Source organism: Myotis yumanensis, unplaced genomic scaffold (assembly GCF_028538775.1).
Source record: "Myotis yumanensis isolate MYYU_CA2020_CCGP unplaced genomic scaffold, mMyoYum1.0.hap1 SCAF_10, whole genome shotgun sequence".
In the NCBI taxonomy this organism is placed as follows: Eukaryota; Metazoa; Chordata; class Mammalia; order Chiroptera; family Vespertilionidae; genus Myotis; species Myotis yumanensis.
In genome coordinates, this window is record NW_027223761.1 from 34254598 (window position 1) to 34280714 (window position 26117).

A 26117-nucleotide genomic window follows, 5' to 3' on the forward strand; every position below is an offset into this window, starting at 1 on the left:
TTTGGCTCAATGAGGAAATCAAAAGAGAAATTTCTATGCTAAAAAGCAATAACAAAGGGAAACACAAAGCTAAAAACCAATGACCCAGCAAAGGCAGTCCTCAGGGGAAATTTATGGCCTATAACATCCTCACAATTAGCGAAGAAAGATTAAAAAGTAAGGAAACTAAGGACTTGCCTTAAGGAACTGGTGAAGCAATAAGAAACTTAATTAAATATTAGTTTATTAAAATGTATTTTATTAAAATGTAACTATAACACTTATTTAAAAGCTTAAATAAACCTAAAAGCTGCTTCCTTAAAAAGCTAAGCCCTTAAGAAACCTAAATGAGTAAAAAGAGAGAGAGAGTGAGAGAGAACAAAACAGGGAGATTCAACCCTAGGACAATAAATTCAAGAATTTAGAGAGACAAGATGATGGCCTGGCATAGTACATATTACTAACACAGATTGAAGAGGAAGAGAGAATCTTGAACAGACCAATTTCCATTATTTTTAAAGGTGATAAAAGATGTAAAATTCAAAATGGTCCCAGAACCTCTTATAACCCAGCCACACCACTTGGTTTTACTGTGAGTAATTGTTACATAGTCATATTATTTGAATTCTGTGTATTATTTTTCTACTTTAGAAACCAACCTATAGACAAGAAAACTCAATTATGATTGTACTACAACATTCAAATATTATGAATACCTTGACATGTTAAAATATGATAAGTTCAACAGGGCGGGGGGGGGGGGAGGGGGAAAAAAAATATGATAAGTTGAAAAAAATAGAATGACATAAGGGCAAAAGTGAATGACACTGGAAGTGCATTTAATAGAGAGCAAGTGTATAAATATGTATAAATTTGATGGATCAGGATATAGAAGCTTAAATGTATTATCCTATCTAATAATAGACAAACATGGTAATTAACCATACCTCTGACACGCTTCCCATTGGCTAATCAGGGTGATATGCAAATTAACTGCCAACCAAGATAGCGGTCGGCAGCCAGGCAGCTGAAGCGAACAGGAGGCTTGCTTGCTCCAGTGATGGAAGAAGCCAAGGTTCCCCGCCTGCCGCCGCCCAGCTCTGAGCTTGCACTCTAAGAAACAATGTTGCAATTATAGAAGCTAAACAAACCCCAGAAACCTGCTTTCAGCCAGCCGGGCCTCAGAGCTGGAGCTGCAACTATGTTTCAATTATAGAAGGTAAATAAATCCCAGATACCTGCTTTCAGCAGCCGAGGTCTCAGAGCTGGAGCCAAGCCTCAGAGCTAAAGCCGGCTCTCAGCTCCAGTGACAGCCATAGAAGGTAGATAAATCCCAGAATAAAAAAGAAAAAAAGGAGAGGTTAGGAGCATCAGTCACCCACCAGCCTGAAAACAGCCCTCAGCCCCTCACCCAGACTGGCCAGGCACCCCAGTGGGGACCCCCACCCTGAAGGGAGTGTGACTAGCTGAAAATAGTCATCATCCCCTCATCCAGGCTGGCCAGGCATCCAAGCGGGACCCCCACCCTGATCCGGGACACCCTTCAGGGCAAACCAGCCGGCCCCCACCCGTGCACCAGGCCTCTATCCTATATAGTAAAAGGGTAATATGCAAACTGACCCTAACAGCAAAAGGACTGGGGATGACTGGTCACTATGACACACACTGACCACCAGTGGGCAGACGCTCAATGCAGGAGCTGCCCCCTGGTGGTCAGGGCGCTCTCACATGGGAGGAGCTCTGTTCAGCCACAAGCCAGGCTGATGGCTGCCAGTACAGCAGTGGTGGTGGGAGCCTCTCCTGCCTCCTCAGCAGCGCTAAGGATGTCTGACTGCAGCTTAGGTCTGCTCCCTGCTGGCAAGTGGACATCCCCCGAGGGCTACCGGGCTGCCAGAGGGATGTCTGATTGCCATCTTAGGCCCAATCCCCCCGGGGAGCAGGCCTAAGCCAGCAGGTGGTCATCCCCTGAGGGGTCCCAGACTGTGAGAGGGCACAGGCCGGGCTGAGGGACCCCCTCTCCCCCCCGAGTGCACAAATTTTTGTGCACCAGGCCTCTAGTCCTATATAATAAAAGAGAAACATGCAAATTAACCATCCTCTGCTACACTCAAGCCATGCCCACCAGCCACGTCCACCAGCCAATCAGGAGTGAGTATGCAAATTATTCCAACTAAGATGCGTGGCGGCCATGGAGCTGGAGCGAGCAGGAGGCTTGGGTTGCCCCTGGCAATGGAGGAAGCCAAGCTTCCCACCTGCCCTGGCCGGCCCTCAGCTCCACTCAAGGCTACAAAGTTTCAATTATAGAAGATAAATCCCAGATACCTGCTTCCACCCCGCCGTGGTCTTCGCTCAAGGAGGGGCTGGGAACCTGGGTTGCCAGGGGCAACTCAGGCTTCCAGCCAGACCTGGGCTCTGCTCAAGGCTACAAAGTTTCAATTATAGAAGATAAATAAATCCCAGAAAAAAAAGGAGAGGCTGGGAGCTTGGGTCACTGGGGTGTGTGGCCAGCCTGAAAATGGCCATCAGCCCCTCACCCAGGCTGGCCAGGCACCCCAGCGGGATTCCCCCACCCTGAAGGGGCTGTGGGCAGCCTGAAAACGGCCCTCAGATGCTCACCCAGGCTGGCCACACTCCCATGGGGTGAAAGTCCCCACTGGGGGGCTTGGCCAGCCTGAAAACAGCCATCAGCCCCTCACCCAGGCTGGCCAGGCACTCGAGTGGGGACCCCCACCCTGAAGGGAGTGTGGCCAGCCTGAAAATGGCCCTCAGCCCCTCACCCAGGCTGGCCAGGCACCCCAGCGGGACCCCCACCCTGATCTGGGACACCCTTCAGGACAAACCAGTCAGCCCCCACCCATGCACCGGGCCTCTATCCTATATAATAAAAGGGTATTATGCAAATTGACCCTAACACAGAACGACTGGGAATGACTGGTCACTATGATACACACTGACCACCAGGGGGCAGACGCTCAATGCAGTAGCTGCCCCCTGGTGGTCAGTGAGCTCCCACAGGGGGAGCTCTGCTCAGCCACAAGCCAGGCTGATGGCTGCCAGCACAGCGGTGGTGGCGGGAGTTTCTCCCACCTCCTCAGCAGCGCTAAGGATGTTTGACTGAAGCTTAGGCCTGCTCCCTGCTGGCAAGTGGACATCCCCTGAGGGCCCCAGGCTGCAGAGGGATGTCTGACTGCCAGCTTAGGCCCGATCCCCTGGAGAGCAGGCCTAAGCCAGCAGGTGGACAACCCCCAAGGGGTCCCAGACTACGAGAGGGTACAGGCCGGGCTGAGGGATCCACCCCGAGTGCACAAATTTCTGTGCACCGGGCCTCTAGTTTAATGATAATTACCAGAAGAACACAGATTAAGACTATCACAAAGATCAAGAAAAGGAGAGAGGGAATGGAAAAAGAAAATGGGAGTGGATTAAGTATGCTGATTTCACCATATTTCTCATTGAGGAGTCGGTAGATATTGTCTACGATGGATAAATAAGATCTAAGTATAGAAGTTAAAGTTTAGGTGGTAACCACCAGAACTCAAAATAGAAACAGTGTAAAGAAAGCAGTCATTTCTGGAAAGTGAAACTGGGTGTAAAAGATATACAGTACTTTAATTTTAGTTTTCACTCTTATGTTCTGTTTGCATTTTTAAAATCAATTCGTATAAAAGCAACATTTATATATGCATACATAAAAATAGAGGAGAAATGAGCCAACACAATGGGGTACTCTTTGGGGGAGAGGGAGAGAGAAAAGCCCCTGGTTATAGCATGGCCAAGGAGGAAATTTCATGGGAAGACAACTGATGACCAGTTTTCAGTTGTTTGTGGTGGGGTGTGCCCTGTGAGTCACCCTGCATCGCTCCTACACAGTCTGCATTGCTCCCAGGTGGATCACAGGTCCTCGAGAGCTACTGCACTGGGCATTCAGTGGGCTCAGGGTGAGTGCAGACAGCACGTGTGCATTCTGGAGCTGCAGGACACAGAGACAGCCAGCACCCCGGTTACACAAAGATGTGTCCACCAGTTTCTGTCTTGGGGAGTTACGGCCTATAGGAGGAGTCAGATATGGAAACAGTCATTTGCGTAGGACTGTATGAAGATGAAAACAAACTGGTAGGTGAGCATGGAAAAGGAAACTCCTGGAAGAGTGAGGGAGGTCACCATAGAGAAGGTGACTTCTGAGCTATATGGTGAAGGTGGAGTAGAAATTTGCCAAAGAAGAAAAAGCCTCCCTGAAAGCAGAGGGAGAGGAAAGGGGCCTGATAGGATGAGGCTTGCTCCTGAAATGGTGGGTGGCTGGTGTGGCTAGACCAGAGGCTGTATGGGGGGTAGGGTGGGGAGGGGGACTGAAAGGAAGTAAAGCTAGAATGGTAGGCTGAGGCGGATCATGGAACACATGTATGTAAGTGGAGAGTGTGGGCATAGCCCATGGGTGATGAAGCATCAGTGAAGGGTTAGGAGTGGGAAAATGGTATGATCAGCTTTGTGTTTTAGGAAGATCACTGTAGTTTCTGACACTTAAGGGAACAATTAATATTAGCCATTATTATTATTATTATTTCAATGGAGTTTTATTACCTTGGGGTGAGAGAGATGGCATACAGAAGTTTCTACATGTAAAAGGAAGCCTGGAGGGACATGAGCATTAGAATTCTGTTTGGAATTTTGATACAAAAGTAATGATGATCATTGGCTCAAGTCCTGCTTTAGTGAATACACTATAGCCAGTTCGTCCTGAGGTATGCTTGCTGGCACCACTGAGCAGGGGTGGGGTTGGAGGGGCACAGCAACAGCAGCAATCCTGTAACCAGGAGAAACTGCCTTCATAGAGTGAGGCCCTAGCCACCCCCACACCCAGCTACAGGGTCTGGTCCCCGCCAGCCTTGGTTTTTGAAGCTTGTTTTTCCAGCGCAGCTGGCTCAGGAGCTGCCTTCATATTTCCAGGGCCTTCTCTCCACTGACTCTCTTCCACATGACCGCTCTCCACAGAAAGGCACCAAGAGTCACCCACCATCTGTGATATAGGCCTATTCAATATGCTCTTCAGCAGATCAGAGGCCAGGTTTTGTTTTGTTTTGTTAATTGCATGCCAAGCTGTCACCTAGAGCTTAGTGAAGGGTATGAACATACCTATAAATTATCCGGTATTCAAAGGCGATTTTGATATTCCTATCAGGAGCCTCTTTATGCTTCTTTATGCTCAAATGAGCATGCGGTATTTCGCAAAGGTAAGCATTCCCAGGGAGCTGCTAATTATCTGAAACTAAGGTTCTTGGGTGACTGCAAACAGCAATTGATAGATCCCAGGAGTGGTTCACCAGGGGGCATGCGTCTATCGTTGGTGTGGAACTCCCTTGGGAACTATTTCGAAAAGTAAGAGTGACCCACTGGATGTTTCATAAGTTCATAAATGACCCATGTGACAGCAGGGGTGAGATTCTAAGGAAACCCCAGGGATTTTTGTGTCTCTGATGGGAGGCAGAGTTGCCCCTGGGCAGCACTGTTGTTATTGAGGGGCTAGGGTGGTTGCCCGAGGGCAGCACTGAGTCACAACTATCGAAGGAGTGGAACCTGCAATGAAATTCTTCTGGGGCGTGGGAGAAGGAGACATTTAATCTCAGATCCACCTCCTCTTCCTCTTCCTCTACTCCTTGCAGCTGGATCTGCAGATGGTTCTAACTACAAGGTCAAGCTTGTCCTAAATTCTGAGTCAATCTCAACAGGCAAAGGCAGGACCTTTCAGTCATTCATCTTTTTATCTTTTCATTTATTCAGCGCACGCACACACAGTGACAGGCATTGTTCAAGGCATAAAGGGATAAGAGAATATATAAGACATGGCTTTTCCCTCAAAGTAGCTCACCACTGACGGCTAGAAATGAACACATAAATCACCCTAATCTTCAATTTGTTCTTCCAGGTCCTGCCTTGCCCCAGAGTCAGTCTCTGCCTGACTCTGACTTGCTCCACAAAGTCTGCCTGATATGCTCCCCCTCCCAGCCCTGTGCTACCAGGAAGCGATAGTACCTCGTGCCTAGCTTCCAAGTTCTGGGACTGTCTCACACACAGCAGAGTGAGGAAGAAAGAGGAAGGTCAGAAGAATGAAGGCGGTAGATCCTACTGAGAGGGCAAGGTTGTCAAGAGTAGGTGCAGGGCAGGGCTTGAACATTTGATAGGACAAGGAGGAATGGGGCAGTACAGTGGGTCTGCCCGTATCTGTATCTGTATCTAAAGCTTTAATTCTTGGCTTTGTTATAAAAAGAAGTTTGGTATGACTCCCAATATTTTATAGTGGTCAGGATTAGTGGTTTGAAGTCAGGCCAACCTGAATTCAAGCCAGTACTTTTCTTAGACCCAGGTAAGAGAGGCCCCTGCCCAGGTCCCCCCTCCTCACCCTACACACACAAACATACTTTCGAGTGACTCCCTTAAAAATTTCTAAGGGCTTCTCTGGTGCTGTCCAAGTCCCCCAATCTCAGATGGGATCTGCATGGGTCTTGCCCTTGTTTCTCCCCTTGGGGTCTGTGTCTGACCCTGTACCCCATGTATGGGATCAACAAGATGTTCCCTATCCAAGAGAGCAGCCTGGTTATCCAATAGCTTCTGCCAGATTGCATGATATTTCTTCCACATGAGACTAAGCTGCCTGACAGTACTGACATGCTGAATTTTGTACTCTCACTCTTGTACCACAAAAGCTTACTTCGTGGCTCTGGACTATCGATGTCCATCACTATCCCTCGGTCTTGAGCTGCATATGTGACTGTGCTTAGACTCATGCATCTATGTTTTGACACAATGCTGGCTAGAGAGGGCTGGGGTGACGGAAGTCTCCCTTTAAACTCTGCACTCCTCCTCAGGCTTCTCACTATGCAAACCAGCAGTCTTCAGGGTGGCCATGTCTGTCTCCTCCGGGGGGCTTTTGAGACCAACTGTCACTCTGTGAAATCAATGGGTCTTTTGATTGATGATGTCCTCTCCTCCTCCAGCCAATGAGATGACATCTGCTTCCCTGGGTTGGCCTTGAATTGTGTGGGACCATGTGGGCATTCCTGTACTGAAGGGACTGCCCTTGCTCTGCGAAGGACCCCTCATCTACCTTCCCTCTCCCCCCACCGTTTAAGGTTTATTTGATTTGGTGTTTTAGTTGGTATGACACTTGGATAGTTGACTGCATTATTTATATGTAGACTTTTCTTTTTACATTATATGGCAATGTACACTAATCTGATACATATAGTACACAGAATAGATCCTTTGGAACAATTATGCACAAGACATGCAGTATTGGACTTATACATCGGATCCCAGGATGTGATTGGAGAAAAAAAAAAGTTGGACTAGGCATGTTGGGTAAAGGAACTAGAAGTTATATAACACACAGTGAACACACATCTAGTTTGAAGGGCAACTGTAGTGTGAGCAACATTGGCAATGGTGCCTTTGAGGAGGTGGAACTATTTCACAATAACCAGTTTAGGACTACACAAGATAAGGACCCTCCAGCATCAAGATGCAAATGCTGGGTTTTATGAACCATTACTATCTCTATCTTTAGGAAACTGATGTTCTTAGTCACAGATCAGAGAAAAAGGACAATATACACAATCTCCAACTAAAATCCTGCTGTAGCCTAGACAGTGAAGTTGTAGCTCTTTCTGGATCCTCTACTGTGTGTCTGCACTCTTCTTCAAATGAGCCTCTTCCTCAGGTGTCAGAGTCACCTTCACAACATCTGAAACTCCATTCTGTCCCAACATAAAAGGAACACTAAGGAAGACTACTTTCATTCCATAGAGACCCTTAATCATGGTGGAAATTAGATGCACCTGCCTAAGATTCTTTTTTATACTTTCTGCCAAGCCTGCTATAGATAGGCCAATGGCCCAGGATGTGTAGTCTTTCAGTTTGATCACCTCATAAGCACTGCCAACGACCTGTTTGTGAACTTCTTTCCACTGTTCCTTGTCTGCATCAGTCCCTAAATCAGGGTGCAGATTCTTTTTTTGATGTTGTTAATCCTCACCCAAATACATTTTTTCCCATTGATTTTTAGAGAGTGGTAGGGAGGAAGGAGGGAGAGAGAGAAACATCAATGTGAGAGACACATCTACTAGTTGCGATTGGTTGCCTTCTGATCACGGCCAGGGATTGAACCTGCAACCCAGGTACGTGCCCTTGACTGGGAATTGAACCCGAGACCCTTTGGTTCATGGGCTGATGCACTAATTACTGAGAAAAACCAGCCAGGGCATCAGGATGCATTCTTTATGGAGACACCAGCAAAATTCACTCTACTCCACACAAGGACACTAGAGTCACCATGTTCCCCAAGGATTACCCATGACAGTGTAATGGGTGAACGCCCAGCCTCTCCCACATTAGGTAATGGAACCCAGCTGAATCCAGATTGCAACCACTTCTAATAACCTGGGTTTTCTTGAAAAGCCACTTATCTTTCAAGCCACATAAGTCAGGATATCCACTGGATTGGAAACAATAAATTGCATTTTGGGGCTGTATTTTACAAAATTAGGAATGATGAATTTAAAAATACTCATGTTACACTAAACCAAATTAAGACGGCTTTCTCTCTCTTGTTGATAGCTGTGATAATAACCAGCTTGGAGTTTACAGTTACATTATAATCTTTGCTGGAGTCAATTCTTGGTGCTCTAAGGAAAAGGCTGTCTTGTTGGACATCCGTTATCTCTCCCTTCAATTTGTCCTCCATGACATTAACAAGAACAAGTTCATCTGCCAAGTCCTTCATTATGATACTAGCTGCACAGACCATGCCAACAGCACCAACCACAACTACTGTAATCTTATTCTGGGGGCTTTATTTTACCTTAAGGAGATTCACAATCAGCTGATCCTTGAAAATTGCTATACCGGACTTAGAATCAAAAGGAATCAGAAAAGATGGAAGGCAGGCATTGGTGGTACATAGCCTTGGATCTGGACTTGGTGGCAGCTGCTCCAGTCCTCACCTATCTTAAGAAAGACTATTTTGGTTTTACATTTCCTCTTCAGTTCTAGTCCATGCATTTGGACCAAAGGATTCAGGGAAAGAGAGAGAGAGAGATGAAAATGGATTTAAGAAGTTAAGGTTGTGGGAGAGAGAATGTATTCATTAAGAAAACAGCCGAAACCGGTTTGGCTCAGTGGATAGAGTGTCGGCCTGCGGACTCAAGGGTCCCGGGTTCGATTCCGGTCAAGGGCATGTACCTGGGTTGTGGGCACATCCCCAGTGGGAGATGTGCAGGAGGCAGCTGATCGATGTTTCTCTCTCATCGATGTTTCTAACTTTCTATCTCTCTCCCTTCCTCTCTGTAAAAAATCAATAAAATATATTTAAAAAAAAAGAAAACAGTTATGGAATCAAATTTGTTTTCTTTGGAGAAGGCAAATGGGTGGTTAAATTCTTGCCTTGGAGTATAGGCAGTGATTTTATGCAGGGGATATAGACAAATTATTCCTTATGTCTGAAAAGACTAACAAGAGGAATGAATTAAGTTAGGGCTGGAGAGATTTCAGAATGATAAGGAGTAATCAGAGAAAGCCTTCCCTGGAGAACCCTGGAGAACCCTGGAACAGAATTAGACAACCACTCACTCAACCAGTTTTTCTTGAGAATTGTCAGGGTTTGGGGCAGGAGGAGGGGGCGTGCAGATGTTTTTATCCAGATGTTCAGCCTTAGCAGAAATGTAGGTGCTTAGCTGGTGGCCCTGAAGCGGTAACAAGTCTCAACCTCAGGAGCAAATGGATATTCATGCACCATCCTGAGCAACAGAAAAGCTTTCTGGACTGTATGTCTCCCCTTTCCTGACTGTAAAAAGGGATCATAAAGTTGCTTTTTGCTCTTTGATGTTCAGGAAAAGTCACAGGTTTATATGCAAAAATAAGTTCTTTGGAAAATTAATAGTCTGACTCCAGCCCACATCAGCCAACTATCTGCACATCATATTCTGGGCACACCATGTATTCCCACCATTTCTCAAACATACTGTGCTCCTTGACCCATGGCAAGGAGCTTTGCTTAAAATGAGTTTCCTTAACCCCCCCTCCCCCCTTTCTCTGCTGTGGCCAATTCCTACTCATCTTTTTGAGGCCCAGCTTAAATGCCATTGCCTCTGTGGAATGTCTGTCCCCGCTGCCGCCCACCCCCCCACCTCAAGCTGAGTCAGATTGAGACCTATTTCTGTGTCGCTGAACTTTTTTGTCCACATCGCTGTCTCCTCTTGAGACTGAGCTCATGTGGATAGGAATCATATTTCAGTCAGTTTGTCAATTGGTCAGTCAATAAGCAAATAATTATTGGGCACCTACTGTGTCACAGGCATCATGCCAAGCACTGCAGACACACCCATGAACAAGATGGATCGGATTACTTCCCTCCCATCTGGGTGGGATGCTAATAGATAAAGAGGCAGTCACAATACAATTTGATAAGTAAAAAATCCTGGCTGGTGTTGCTCAGTGGTTGAGCATCAACCTAAGAACCGGGTTTGATTCCAGGTCAGGGCACATGCCTGGATTGTGGGCTCGATCTCTGGGGCGGGCGGGGGGATGGGGGGGGCATTCAGGAGGCAGCCAATCAATGATTCTCTCTCATCATTGATGTTTCTATCTCTTTCTCCCTCTCCCTTCCTCTCTGAAATCAATAAAAACAAATTTTTAAAAAAGACATATATAAATGTTGGCAGCCAGATAGCATGTGGTACATTTAAGGAAGAGAAAGAAGTTCATTATTGCTAGAGAATAACACTGGCAAGAAATAGGGACAGAAAGGAGACCAGGGGCTGTGTTATTGTGTGCCTTGTGAGCTCTACAGGAAGACTAAACTTCATCCTAAGAGCAAGGAAGGACATCTGAAGGGTTTTAAGCAGGGAAGTGGTATCTCAGATTTGCATGTGAAAAGATGATTCTGGATGCAATTTGAGGAACAGAGAGGCAGGAGGTGCTATTAAAGGCAGGGAGAGAAGTTAGGAAGGATTCTGGTGAAATAATGATGGCCTGCTTCAACGGGTAGCAGCAACAATGAGGACAAATGCATTGTTGGCAGAGGTGTCTCACGGGTAGAATGGACAGTTTGGTGGTTTATAGGACAAGTGGAGGGTAGAGGTGGTGATGGAGGAAAGGACTCAATGGAAGCTTCCTGGCTCCTTTCTTGGACAATGTTTAGTGGGGTTATGTTAGTTTCCTAGAGCTGCTGCAACAAGTGTCACAACCTGGGTGGCTTAGAACAACAGAACTTACTGCTGCATAGTTCTGAAGGGCAGAAGTCTGAAATCAAAGGGTTGGTGGTGCCATGCACCAACCATCTAATGGTTTTAGGGAGGATCTGTTTCATGCCTCTCTCCTGGATTCTGGTACCCTCAGGAGTTTCTTGGCTTATAGACGGCTGTTTGTTCTCTATGTCTCTTTCACATGGCATTCTTCTCGTGTCTGTGTCAAAATTTTCCCTATTTATAAAGACATAAATCATTGGGATAGGCCTACTGTATTCCTCATCTTAGTTAATTATATCTGCAACTACCCTATCCTACATAATAAAGAGCTAATATGCTAATTAGACCTGACGGCGGGATAACCTTCAGGAATGACCAGTGGGTGGAGGGTGGGGCCGAGAGGACTGCGAGGGCCTACTCTTGCATGAATTTCGTACATCGGGCCTCTAGTTTCTAAATAAGGTGACATTGTGAGGTACTGGGAATGAGGACATCAATACATCAATTTGGGGGGGGCATAATTTAACCCAAATTGGGAGAGGTAGTATCACTCACTAAGACAAAGAGCTCATGTGGTGGGCCAAGTTTGGTGATAGAGAGATGAAGCCTTAAGCTTGGGGCATGTTGTATTTGTTGGCCATGTGAAAAATCCTCAAGAAGGTGTTTAGAAAACTATTTGATATATTGGGCTGATACTTAGGAGAAGGAAGGTATGAGCTGGTCTGGGAGTATAGGTTTGAGAGTCTTCAGCATGTAGGGTGGATAAGATGGTGAACCTTTGGGAAAAGTCAGACTATGTGGGAAAAACGACCAATTCTTCTTTGCAATTCCAATTCATCTTTGCCTCTGCCATAGCTCTAAGTGTTGGATGAATCAGTGCATGATAAAGTAAAACTGTTCAACTCTGCATGGCTCATTCCTCTGGCTCTGTGACATAAAGGGAACATACTCGGTAGGAAGGAGAAACAAGCATCCTTAGTTTTCACTTTACATTCACCTAGAGCAGCGATTTTCAACCAGTGTGCTGTAAGGCTTTTTAAAACATGCAATACCTGACTATTTAATCGAGGACACTGACTTCTTTTCTTTTAGGTTGTCAAACAAAAAAAATGATAACAGCCAACACAATAGCCATCAGGCATGAATGAATAAAAATTATACCTTTTTAGTCAGATCAGCAAAAATATATATATATTTGGGTGTGCCGCAGAATTTTAGTAAGTAGCTTATGTGTGCCATTAGATGAGAAAAGGTTGAAAATCGCTGATCTAGAGACTAATTTAGTAAATTTGTCAAAGGCTCCCCCTGGGGAAAGCCCTGAGGCCAGGGGCAAGGGATCCTAGGGTCCTGCCCATCTCTTGACTTGCAAGAGCAGGAACAGGAGAGGTATATGAGTCTTGCTGTAGTTTGCAGCAACATTTCCTTTTTACTTGAAAAATTTCACCTTTGCCATCAGCCCAGCTTTGCAGCAAACTAAACTGTACTGAAGTTTCCAAATAAAGCCTTTCCACACCACCTCCTTTCCCTTCAAATCCAGAAACTGATAGTAATTTGATATTGAGGGAATTTGGGGCCAAGCGGCTCTCCCACCTGGCTGCACTGGTGTGTGAGCTACAGGGCAGGGGGGTGGGGGGAATGTGGGGGATGTGGGGGTGGTATAATCGGCTGCTGGGCGGTTCATCCAGCCTTCTTTGTGCCTGTTGCCTGGTGACATCCAGAGGCCCTTATCTCAGAACCATACTCTGGCTGCTATTGGTCCGCTGGTGGCATTTGTTGACAATAGACACTTCGCTGGCCCTGGACTCTGAAAGAGACCTCAGGAGCTTGGATTTCAGGCTGCAGTGCTTGTCCAAATGCAATTCCTTAACTCTTTATGCTCCTGTCCAGGAAGACCCTGCCACAGCCGCTAGAGTGTGTCCACCCAGATCCCTAGCCCGTCCCTCTCTGCCTCAGAGTGTGCAGTCGGGCAGCGGATTTTCTTCTCTGCTCTGCCTCTGGCAGGACAGGGTTTTCTTACCTTTTCACATCTGCCTGGGTTTCCTTGTGAGACAGTTTAAAACAAATAGACTTTGTTGGCATAACAAGTCATCTGAGCTGAGCTAGGAAAGGCAGTCAATATTAGCAAGAGAAAAGATTTGTTTTGTCAATATGCTAGTCTGAAGAATCTGAAAGACCTAAGCCTCTTCTTGGGTAGACAGGTCTGTAGATGTGGTCCACAGCTTCCCTGAATGGAGCTGTGGCCAGGCAGGAGAGAGACTGAAAGATCGGGGGACTATGGGGAAGGTGGAGAGGGTGTGAAACCAGACAGAGAGGGATTCTGGGTGCCACTAAGCTGGTCCCTGTTGAGCCAATGAGTGAATCCAGCCCAAAGGGGTGGTGTCATTTATGGAGACCAGATCTCCACTTGGATGAGCACTCAATATCAGGCAGCTCCCTGGCCTGCCCTACCGCCTTGCATCCTCCCTGTCTTCTGTCTCCAGCACCCTTTAGGAAATGGGTCAGCTGAGGGGCAGCTGGAGGAGGAATGTACAGGCCCAGCTTCATAGAAAAGCCCCCATACCTACCCCCACACCCTCACGTCTTTCCTCGCACCTGTAACAAAACCACTAACCTTTAGGCAGGGAAAGCAGAGGATCTTGCAAAGACCAAGGAAGATGCACAGAAAGGGGACAGTCACACTAGAAACCCCAAGGAACAACTGTTGCTAGCAGAAGGATGATCTAAGAAAATGCAGGAAGCAGCATAAATATGACCTAAGAAAATGCAGGAAGCAGCATAAATATTTCTATGGGGTTCAAGCTGCATATTCAAGATGAACAGGCTCATGTCTACAGTAGCCAGCACTCCAGAACAAGTAGGGTTTGGGGCTGAGGCAGAAAGGCCAGGACCCCTTGTTCAGGGAGACAAGTCTATTGGGTTCCATGGGTCACAGGGGCCCACTGGAGCCCAGATGTCCTGGTTGTCTCTGACTGAAGAGCACTGTTGGGTTGGATGCAGTGAAAGAAGCCCTCTCTCCAGCAGGGCTTCGGATCATATTTATGCTGCTTCCTGCATTTTCTTAGGTCATCCTTCTGCTAGCAACAGTTGTTCCTTGGGGTTTCTAGTGTGACTCTCCCCTTTCTGTGCATCTGAGAGCCAAGGACAAGGAGCCATTTATGCCCAATGCAGGTGTAATGTGCCTGCTGGGAACACAGTAGTGCTTTGCCACCACCTGTTCCACATCCATTTGGGCTAAGAGCCAATAGAAAATATCTCCCGAGTTGGGCACAGCTAGATTTTAGTTCTTCTCCTTTTTTCTTTTCTTTACTTTTTTTTTTTTAAAAGAGGGGACTGGTTCTAATTTAACAACAATCACTTTCAACTATGTCATGGTTTTGTTGGTCTTTGCTTATAGGCATTATTGAGAATGGAAGAAGTGCTGGGATAATAAATATGGTAATATCTCTTGCAAAATTAAAAGTGGAAAAAGGTGAATGTCACATAGCATGGATCAGTGAGTGACCTTGAAATCAACTCTGACTCTGAAACAACATTTTTAAGAGAGTTTCTGAGCTTGCTAGGGCTCCTGTAACCAAGTACCACAAACTGGGTGGCTTAAACAACAGAAATTTACTGCCTCATAGTTTGGGGGCTAGAAGTCTGAGATCAAGGTGTCAGCAGGTTGGTTCCTTCTGGGGGCTGTAGGGAGAATCTGCTCCAGGCCTCTCCCCAAGCTTCTGATGGTTTGCAGGCAGCTTTGACATCCCTTGAGAAGTATCACCCCTACCTCTGCCTTTATCTTCACATGATGTTTTCTCTGTGTGCATGTATGTGTCCAAATGTCTTCTTTTTATAAGGATCCCAGTCATAATGGATCAGGGCCCTTTCTACTCCAGTATGACCTCATCTTAACCAATTTTTCCTACAATGACCCTATTTCCAGGTAAGGTCACATTCTAGGCAGTGAGGGTTAGGATTTTTGAATCTGGGGGGAATGCAACTATAACAGAGAGCTTTTGAACATTTGGTAAAACAGTCATCTCTAGAAACCAATATGAGTCCACCAAGAACACGCCACATCAGTCTAACCAGATGTCCTTGTCTCACAACGTTAAAGGTGAGTAGCTAGATTTACCTGGAGAGATGGGCAGGAGCCAGAGCCCGATTGCCCTCCTGGCTACACTGAAGGAGTTGCGTAATGTAAGGCCTGACTTCTCATTTGTTCCAGGGTCTCTAAAATTCAGATGTGAAGCAGTTTGACAAGGAAATTAACCCCCAAGTGGCTTCAACACTTGGCCTGGTGGCCAAGGAGCTATCACAGTTACCAGGATGACAGTCATTATGTACGCAGGGCAGCAATGTTCAGAATCATTTGCAACGAAATCTCTAAAGCTTGCAAAACAACTGAACTTCCCTTGTCATCATACTACTTCCTTTTAATTTCCAAACCTCATTTGCACCTCTTCCCACAGAGTCTGTCTGAACGAAAGAAAATCTTGTTTTTCGCCAGGAATAACAGTGCGAAGGAGTGTGGGTGGCAGAGCCCTAAAGCCCAAGCTTGGGCCTCCATTTCCCGCCATTGTTCCCGTCAGGTTCCCAAACACTCGCAGGGGCTGTCCTGGGGGGAGTTTTTCCAGATAAAAAATGGCCTGGTTGGCTGCCAGTGATTCAGGCAGGTTCACAGCCCCAAACCTGTTTTATCTCTCTTGCTTATCACTTATCATCAGCTGCCAGGAGACAGACAATAGGGACAAAGAGGCATTTTGGCTGAGCCAGGTCTTAGGTAGCCCCAAGGGTTTTAGAGGCCTCCAAACAACCAGACTCAGACAGTCTCAGCAGGTCCACCTAGGTTTCCCTGCTGGGCGTCCTTTCCGTGTGAAAGCAGCAGGTTCCAGTGGGGTCCCTCGGCAATACAGCATTTCCTCGGGGCCATACAGCAGAAATGGATCTCTCTGTGTCTATCATTTATCCCTTCTTCAGACCCACTGTTTCAGGAAGCCCAGGACTTCAAGTGTCCACGGGAGAAGAGGCTCCAAAAGACTTTTCAGAAAGTTGTTATATTCCTCCCGCCCTCCCCCGCCCTGCCCCAAAACTTGATTTAACTTAAAAAGTAATCCTGGTGTTAAAACTAGTGGAATTTGAATAAACTCTGAATTGGACTAATTTCCTGATTTTGATATTCTGTTACAGTTATGCAAGGGTACAATATTTTTGCAACTTTCTGTGAATCTGTCATTATTTTAAAGTAAAGATGCTATTTAAAGAGGGTAGGGGTAAGGGGGAGAGATCAGCCAAAGGACTTGTATGCATGCATTTAAGCCTAACCAATGGACACAGACGACAGGGGGGCGAGGGTATGAGTGGGGCGGGGGGCGGGGGGGGGGGGGGGGTTAAGGACACATATGTAATACCTTAATCAATAAAGAAATTTTTTAAAAGTAATCATGATGGTTCCTCCAAACCCAGTTAATATGCCTTGTCTTTGAAAAGCCGCATAGCGTAAATATCTGAGAACACAGGATATAAGCCAGACAGACATCAATGTAAATGCAGGCTTCACGCCTACAAGCTGTGTGACTTTGGACAAGTTACTTCATCCCTCTGAGCTTGGTTTCCTTATCTAGAAGATAAATCTTAGTGCTTCCCTGGTGGGGTGAGTGTAAAGAATAAATGAGGTAACTCAGTGGAAAGCACCTAACAGGGTGAATGGTAAAGCACTTAATGCCTTTTTAAAACTGTAATCTCTTCCGGCCAGGTGTGGCTCTGTGGTTGAGCGTCCACCCAGGAACCAAGAGGTTGCTGGTTGATTCCCGGTCAGGGCACATGCCTGGGTTGCAGGCTCGATTCCCAATGGGGGGGTGTGCAGGAGGCAGTCGATTGATGTTTCTATCTCTCCCTCTCCCTTCCTCTCTGAAATCAATAAAAAAAAAAAAAAAAAATTGTAATCTCTTGAATAGAGAAGCCAGGTGTGTATTTTCAAAAAGCTCAGAAAGTCATGTGTGTAGCTGAAATAAATTTTTTAGAGAGGCCTCAATGGTGAAGGTCCACATCTAGATGGACATAATACAAATGAGTCAAATGCCTGTGGAAGAATTGTTTGAATACTGTCCTAAATTTTTCCCTATAAATTGTCCCAAGCCCCAAGTTTATTAATGTGGAACTATATTACACAATTAACGTAAGCAACATTCAATTTCCACTGCAAATAGGAATTGGCTGAAGCCTACCAGCCAGGTGCCCGGGGCTGTGGTGGGGCAGGAAGCAGCAGGAGCTGAAAGATGCTGGGCCCTATTGCCCCTACCTCCTGAGTGAGAGCTAATTAAAGGGAACATATTTGTGAAAGGGCCACCTTGTCCAGGGGAAGCCTCTGGGTTCTCACCAGCACCTCCTGGGGATTTAAGAATAGGTCCAGCTTTGGTCATTCTCTTTCTAGCCCTCCTTCCCTTCCCAAGCCCTATATTCCGGACAACCCAGTTACTCATCATTTCTCAGGCACCATCTGGGTTTGTGCAGTGAGGTTGTCCATCCACCTGGCTCCTCCCTCCATCCACTCCTGCAGGCTCATTCACCTTGGCCGGTTCCATCCCACCCATTTTTCAAAGCTGCCACCAAATGTCTTATCTTCCTTGAAGCCTTCTCTGCACCACCTCCTTTGAACTCTCCTAGCAGCTGGTCTGTCTCTTTCTCACAGCCTTTATCACATTCACTCAACAGAAATCTACATGTTCTATCACCAGGCTCTGCACTGGGTCCCAGAGAATCAGGGGTGGGTAACAGAGTGTGCGTGTGTGAGCACAAGGGTGTTGGGGTGGAGATGGGTGTCAAGTAAATACCCACAAATAAGTATACATTGCAAATTGTGGTAATTGCTCTAAGGGATTAAAGAATCATTATGTGTGGTTTAAAGGCAGCTCTAGTTTAGAAGGAGAGACCAGGAAAGGCCCCTTTGAGGAATAAACACTTAAACTGAGATGTGATGGATCAGTTGAAATTATCTTTTACCTAAGTGAAGAGTGGGGGTAAGAGCCTTTCATGAAAAACAATAGATATGAAGCCCACAAGGCCAGAGAATGCTGGGGTATTTGAAGAACTGAAAGGAGATGGTGAGGAAGCAGAGGAAGTGAAGGTAGTAGGAAGTCCAATCATAGAGGACTGTGAGGTCATGGTAAGCATTTTGAAAATTTTACCAAGTACAATAGAAACTATTAAAGACTTCTAAATAAATAAAGTAATGTGGTCTGCTATGTAATTTTAACTACTCCTCCGGCTGCTATGTAAAAACAGAAGCAAGACTATAAGTGTGGCTACCAAGAGATTGTCCCATCTCCAGGTGAGAGATGGTGGTGGCAGTAGGCGTGGTGAGAGATCGTAGATCTGCTTTGGAGGTCTGGCATTTTATTGGATATGGAGACTGAGAGAGAAGGTGTTAAAGATTACTCCCAGATTAAAGCTTGGACATCTGACTGGATGATAGTTCCACCCAATGAGAAGAGCCATGTGGGAAGAATAGCAGGTGAAAGTGGAAATGTCTGAGGTATAATTATAGAGATAACATTGAAAGTAGAGATGTCCAGTAGGCAGTTAGATTTACTGAACTGGAGTTCAGAAGAGAGGTCAGGATTGGAGACATACATTCAGAAAGCAATCAGCATATAGATTTAAGTCATGTGAGTGAATGAGATTGTCTGGGACCAAGGTGTAGAAAGGGATGAGAAGAGTCTTGAAGAGGAGAGCAGAGAAGAGGAGAGGGGAACTGAGAGAGTTGAGAAACGATGATTGAAAACATACAGAATCAAGCTTTAGAGAACCCTATGTTCTACCTTGTATTAAAATAATCTCTGTTCCTTTGATTTAGTCAAATTTGTATCCTGGATTAGGCAGTGAATCTTAAAGAATTTGCTGGGCTCTGAATTGTAAGTGTAAATTTGCTCAACGAACACTGATTGAGGATATACTATGTGCCAGGCACTGTCGTAGGAAATGAGGGTAAACTATGAGTAAGGCAGTCTCTGCTTTCAGGGATCTCACAGATTAATGAAGGGGACAGACAAAAGAAGACACCAATGTCAGTGACACCTACATCAATCACCGTGATGTAGCTCTCTAGATGCTAGGTATATGCCTACAGATTTTCACTCACTATTTCACATAATACTGAAACCGACCAATGCAGTGGCTAATATTATCCTCATTTTATAGATAAAGGAGATGAGACTAATATAATTTAAATTATTTGCCTAACACCATCCAACTGGCTGATAGAGTGAAGATGTGAATTCAGCCTTGCATGGCTCCCTCTCTGGGCTCTTAGTATCACCTAAGTATTTCTCAAATGTAGTTTCCTCATCCCTGGGGCAGATGTCACTGCCCTCTTCTTTCCTGCCTCTGGTTCCTGCCACAGCCTCCTTACAGCTCCCTAACTCAAAAGTCTCCCTGGTTTGATCCATTCTTATTATAACCAGAGTGTTCTTGAACCACAAATCTCAGGTCTATCTCTTGCTCATCTCTATATCTCCAGCACGTACCATGGTGTCCGGAAAATAATAGTCACTCAGTAAATACGTGTTTAAATAAATGAATGAGTGAGTGAAGGATTAATTATAAAGTACTAGGATGTATTCAGTGCCAAATGAGTAGTACAGACAATAAGTGTAAGAGAAAGGAGGAAGTGACCACTTCCAGTCGGGATAGCCACAGAAGCTTCACAGATAAGAAGAAATTTATGCTGGGCCTTGCAGGAGGAGATAACACATGTGAAAGTGCTGGCCCAGTGCCGACCTGCAGTTGGTGTTGAATAAAGGTGAAATGAATCGCATTTGGCTGGGCTGAATCAGAGGACATTCCATCAGGGCAGGTGGTGGGGGCAAAGGTTCAAAGGTTCCAAAGTGGAAAAACACAAGGCAAGTTCAGCGAACAACGAAGGGACCTGTTTGACTGAAGCAAATGATTTGCATCCAGGAAGATGAGTAGATTGGAAGCATAGATGGGGGGCAAGCTGTGGACTATGCAGAGGAGATATCTCATACTTTTGTCCAGAGTGGTCAGTATGCAAAGGCCACACTGCTGCCTACACCATGTTTTCTGTCAATGAGGTGTCAATTTGAACTTGATTAAGGAATCCTTTAAACAATGCAGCAAAACAACTAAAATACTCAGGGTCGTGAGATGGGGGCAGAATGAGTGAGGTGCAGGATTAGGAAATTATTTGGTGTCTCTGTAGTGGAAATAATAGGCCAAAATAACTGACCAGTTTTCATTTTTCTCTGCCTCTCTAGTTTTGCCTGAATCAGAGAGCAGATGAATTGACCTAGGAAAAAAGTTACTTTAAGCAGGAAATGCAGTAGGGAGGAGAATGGGAAATCCTAAAATCACGTCAGGAGAGGAAGCAGTCAGTGCTGGTCAGGCTGAGAAGAATGGGACCCACTTGCTGCACTTGGCTCCCGGCCTGCTCTCGGGAATAGCCTACCTGTAAGATGCTTGACAGCACAGGGTAGTGACAGTTGGGCATGTGGCATGGCCACTGGCTGTTTGGAGCCAACACCAATAGTACACTGTGTGTGGAGAAGGAAAGCAAAGAATGTAGTTGGGCAACACACAGGAGAGCTCTGTCCCCTCACCAAGCCCACCTGCATCCTGGGTGTGACTGAAAGGAGATAGCATGCTGCAGCGAAAAAGACTTTGGAAGGGGAGTTCTGTGTCAAGTTCCCATCTCTGCTATATACAGGTTGTGTGTCCTTCACAAGCCCCTGAAACGCTTTAAGACTCGGTCTTTCTCATCTGTTGTTCTAATGAGGAAGGTGGGCTAAGGGTTCTTTCCAGATCTCAAGTTCTATGATTCTCCCATGCTTTGGCTCTAAAACGTAGAAGCAATAGCATGTGTATAGAAAGAGAAACAGATTTGTTATAAGGAACTGGTGATTGTGAAGGCTGGCTAGTCCAATATCCACAGGGTAGATTGGCAGGCTAGATCTAGGGGAGCTGATGCTCTAATTTCAGTCTGAGGGCTGCCCCTGTAGTACAGGGAAGAGATGATCTTGCAGACAAAATCTGAAGGCAGGCTCTCTTGCTTGGGGGAGGCTGGTCTTTTTGTTCTATTCAGGACTTCAACTGATAGGATGAGGTCCAACCATGTTAGGGAGAGCAATCTGCTTTACTCAAGGTTCACTGATTTAAATATTAATCTCATCCAAAAACTCTCTCACATAAACACCCAGAAAAATGTTGACCCAATATCTGTGTACCCATGGCCCAGCCAAGATGACACATAAAATTAACCATTACACCTTGTTATCCAGTCTTAGATTCTGTGCCAGGTCTCACTCACTTTTTGCCCCAGCCACTAAAGAGCATTCCCTATGCCTGTCCTGTTATTTTCCATCCTCTATTCCTTTGCTTACACAGTGCCCTCTATCCCTACCCATCTATATCTCTGTTCCTTATTTAAATCCTACATTTCTTTCACAAGTAACTCATTTAACACCTCCTCCTGAGAGCACTGTCATCTATAATAAAAGCGTAATATGTTAATTAGACTGAACATCCTTCTGGACGAAGTCGGGGCTGCGAGGAAAGCCCAAGTTCTGAGTGCCTGCCAGAGGGAAGCTGGTGCTGGCAGCCGAGGGAAGGGAGGCCTACTATTGCATAAATTTCGTGCATCAGGCCTCTAGTATTCTAATAAGAAATCTCAGATAATTTCCACAATCTTAGTTCCTCTTCTGTAAATAGGAATGATTCCTATCTTAGTAAAAATTGAATGAGGTAATACATGTCAGATATAGAACAGTTGTCTCACTGTCATGAGCGTTGATTTTTTATTGCTATTCTCTATCTGTCTCCCATGCCATACTAGAGATGTTTGGAAAAAAAAAAATAACTGTGGCTTGGGATTTCACAGTTATCTTAAAGATAAAGTGCTTTGAACACAGACTACACATACACATACTTTATTTCTGCTCTTCTTTTTCATTGTAACTCAACAGTCTTCAACTTCCAATGTTTGTAAGAATTACTGCCCAGAGTTGTAAACACATAACAATGTCTACTCTATTTACAGGAATTAAAGGAAGTTGAAGGATAATTGTGACCATATGTGATTTTTGTCTTTTGCACTGACTCTGTGTAGAATCTAAACAATGACTCTGCTTTGTAGGTTTGGTTTTAACTACCAACTCCTTTCTCCCTAGGTTACTGATGAAGCTCTGGGTGGGAAGTGGCCAGCAAAACGTCAGCCCTCGGCAAGGTTGAGTTGCTCTTGGTTTCCTCACTCCGCCTCTACTTTCAATGTTGGTCTGCAGTGCTGATGCCTACTGAAGCCTACCAGCTTAGAGCTCTCAGAAATGCTCCAAGTCTGAACCTTAAAGGGTTGGCTTTCTGGCTCAATTACTAGCAATTTGGCAACTGTATTTCAACAGCCTGTCGTTCACTATTGTGGGGAAATGTAAATGAGGGACTCTGAGCCCACAAGGGGCAAATGCCTCGTAATTCTGGTGTCACCCAGTCATGAAGGCCAGAGAGATGCAAATGACTAACTTGAGACAAAGAGGTGCCTGGACGTCACCTTCAGCAGTGAAACCATGATGGAAAAAAATGGCCCAGGACCCTTGATACAGACAGAGTGAGAAGAGGAAGGGTGAGGTGAGCATCATCTTTGAAAATGAAAGCAGAGGTTATAGGCTCACACATGCTCTTATTTACTACATTTTGGAATTTATCAGGAAGTCTGGCCCAGTGGAGAATAGAAACTTGGTAAGATTCCAGTATCTGTTTTATTTCCCCATATTTGCAACTCATTTTCCCCCTGGCTGTGCTGCTGTTGGGAACAGCAGTTAGACCTGTGGAACTGCCTTTGAGGGGTGCCAGGAGAGATAGCCGAAGCAGCTGCCTCCCTCCTTATCAGGCTCTGGTGGGGAAGAAAGGTCCTTAAAGTATCCAATAGTTGGAGGCTGCCACTCAAAGGCCAAGTGTGCACCCCTGGGACCTGTTGTAAACCAGCAGAGAGAGCTTCACTAGCAGGCCTGGGGCTGAGAAGGCCCTAGTTCCAAGCAGTATGAAGTCCCCGTGAGGCTCCTCAACAACCTCTGCAATGTTCAACTTAAAATACCACCCCAGCTCCAATATCCCTTATAAACGTTCTTTTATATACATGTGTGTGATATCTCCCTTTAGACTCTCAGCTCCTTGGTCATGTTATCACCCCCAAGGTCTGTCTATTATAGGGTGTTGACTACAGAGACCCCACTTTAATTATTGCTGTTACTGCTATGTAACAACAAACTACCCCAAACTTAGTAGCTTGAAACAATAGAGCTGTACTATTTTTCTTGGTTCTGCCATTTGGTCTGTGTTTAACTGAATTATTTGTACCACATGGCACTGGCTGGGACACCAGCTGGGTTGCATTCAGCTGGTCAGTGTGGCTATGCTGGAAGGACTAGAAGGCCTTCTCATACGTCTGGTTCTTTGGTGATCCTCCACATGACCTCTCCCTCCCTCTCTTTGTCCATTCAATAGTCTAGTTACCACTTCTTTACAGTATGGTGGTGGCTTCCAAGAGCAGAAGTAAAAGAGGATCTATTACATTTAGATACATCACATACGTCCTTTCAACATGTTACCAATCAAAAACAAGTAGTGAGATAGTTTACATTCTTATTTAAATTTTTGTACTAAATTTCAAACTTTCGTGTGGATTTTATACCTACAGCACCACATTTTAAGTGCTTCGGGGCTACATGTGACTAGTGGCTACCATATTGGACAGGGCAGAGCTGGACAATCTATTCATCTTCCTTTTCTCTAAAGTAAGGATGATAAGGTAGAATAGACAAGCATTTAATGTGTATATTGTAGTGCTATTGTGACTGTAAATGTAAAAGGATACACTAAACAGTTGGCAAGTACCTTGCATGTAATAAGAGCTCATTAAATGTTTGTCTTAGTCTATCTCGGCTGTTAAAACAAAGTACCATAAATTGGGTGGCTTATAAACAACAGTTTTGGAGGCAGAAAGTCTAAGATCAAGGTGATGGCAGATTTAGCGTCTGGTGAAAGCCCACTTTCTGGGTCATAGATGGCCATATCTGTGTGTCCTCACATAGTGGGAGGGGTACATAGCTCCCTGAGGCCTGTTTTATGTGGTCACTAATCCCATTCATGAGGCCTCTAATCACCCCCCAAAGGCCTTATCTCCTAATACCATCATGTTGGGAGTTAGGTTTCAGCGCATGAATTGGGGAAGCGGGGCATAAAGATTCAGACTACTGTTGGACCCATTCCATTGTTTATGGGTATTTCAGGAATGGAGATCCTCTCAAGCTTGCTCAAGTAAAGCTATGTGTTCCTTGAGCTGGAGAGCATTTATAATCTGCTTTTACCTGGGGCTCTTAACCAAGTTTTTCCTTTTTCTCATCTCTCAAATTTTCTTGAAATTCTGTTTCTCTCCACATACCTGCTTTGCTTTCTCCAGCATCCTTTGTCATGGTTCATCACAGCTCCTCCAGCCTTTCTTGCTATGACATGACCTTTTGATGAACTATGACTGACTGATTACTGGTTTGGGTTCTCCATGTTTCCCAATTCACATTCCCAGGAGAGGTAATCTGATTGGCCTGGTTCACCCTTTCATGCCAGTTCATGTCCTATTTCACCTGAGAATGGGCTGCCTTTGGTTGAGGTGCCCATCTTTGGTCCAATCATATGCAGTTAGGGATGTACCTTTATGTGGTACTCAATAGGGCCACCTGGAAATCAGGAGGTGTGGGTGGGGTAGGTTTCCTCAGCGGAGATGTGGACAGACAGTCACTGATTGATATCACAATACACTATTTCTCACTGTCACTGGGGTTTCCCAGTTGAGTTTATCAGTCTGACCCTTTACTTGCTACTGTCCTTGACTTGGAATAGCTTCACTGAGCAGCAATGCATATAACTGGGGTCTGCAAGAACCCCGCTTGCTGAGGAAGTCTTGTTAGGTGTAAGGCAGCACTCAACCTCCCAGTGGGAGGGGGATGTACACAGCTTCCCTCCTGCAATTGCCGAGAAACCCATTCTTGGCCCAGACATTTATCGCAACAGGTTAATACAAGTGCTTACTTTGCCAACACCCCCATAAATCAGTGTTTTTCTAAGTGGGATTTGTCGTGTGACCCTCTTGCATTAGAATCAGCTGGGAATGCTCATAAAAATGCAGATTCTGCCCTAGCCAGTTTGGCTCAGTGATTAGAGTGTCAGCCCTCGAACTGAAGGGTCCTGGGCTCGATTCCAGTCAAGCAGTCAAGGTCACATACCTCGGTTTCAGGCTCAATACCTGGCCCATAGGTAAGTTTAATATACAGAGAGTGTAAGAAGCATTGAACTAAACCATCTTGTGAACCTCATCTATTTCAAACAGTGCTGCTCCATTCCCTAGATTTCATGAAAACCCCTTAGGACACTTGATTAACAGAACACAGAATTCTTTTTAGAACTTTTCAGGTAGTTGAAGGTCCATCCAAGTATCTCAGAAGCAGATGTAGATAAGCATGCAGGTCCTGGCCACCATCTGTTCTGATCCAAACCCCTGGATTCAATCAGGGAGCACCCACACTTTGCCCCTGACTTGACACTTCCCACGGGACAGCAAAGGGACTTACCTGGCATCTCTTGTGCAATAAATCAGCACAAATCTCCACCCTGGATAGAGGGCCTCCTGGCTGTCTGCCTGAGTCACAGCTCAATGGGATAAGCCCTAAGAAACCCCAGGCAGTGCAAGTGGGGCTGCCTCTGCAGAATCACAATGGAGCCAGTGTTTGCATTAGAGCCAGACAATGACTCTGATTCAAGGGACAGGATGCCAAGGCTGAAGGGTGCTCTGGGTAAAGGGGAGGACCTGGGCCCCTTTCTTGGCTCAGTCTTTGCCTGGAAATGATTGCACTTTTGTCTTTAATC

At 45.5% G+C, this 26117-nt stretch overlaps 1 pseudogene; it reads right to left on the bottom strand.

The window, feature by feature from the left end:
• Nucleotides 1–3841: 3841 nt before the first annotated feature.
• Nucleotides 3842–10211, bottom strand: LOC139018368 (L-lactate dehydrogenase A chain-like; annotated as a pseudogene).
• Nucleotides 10212–26117: the final 15906 nt, after the last annotated feature.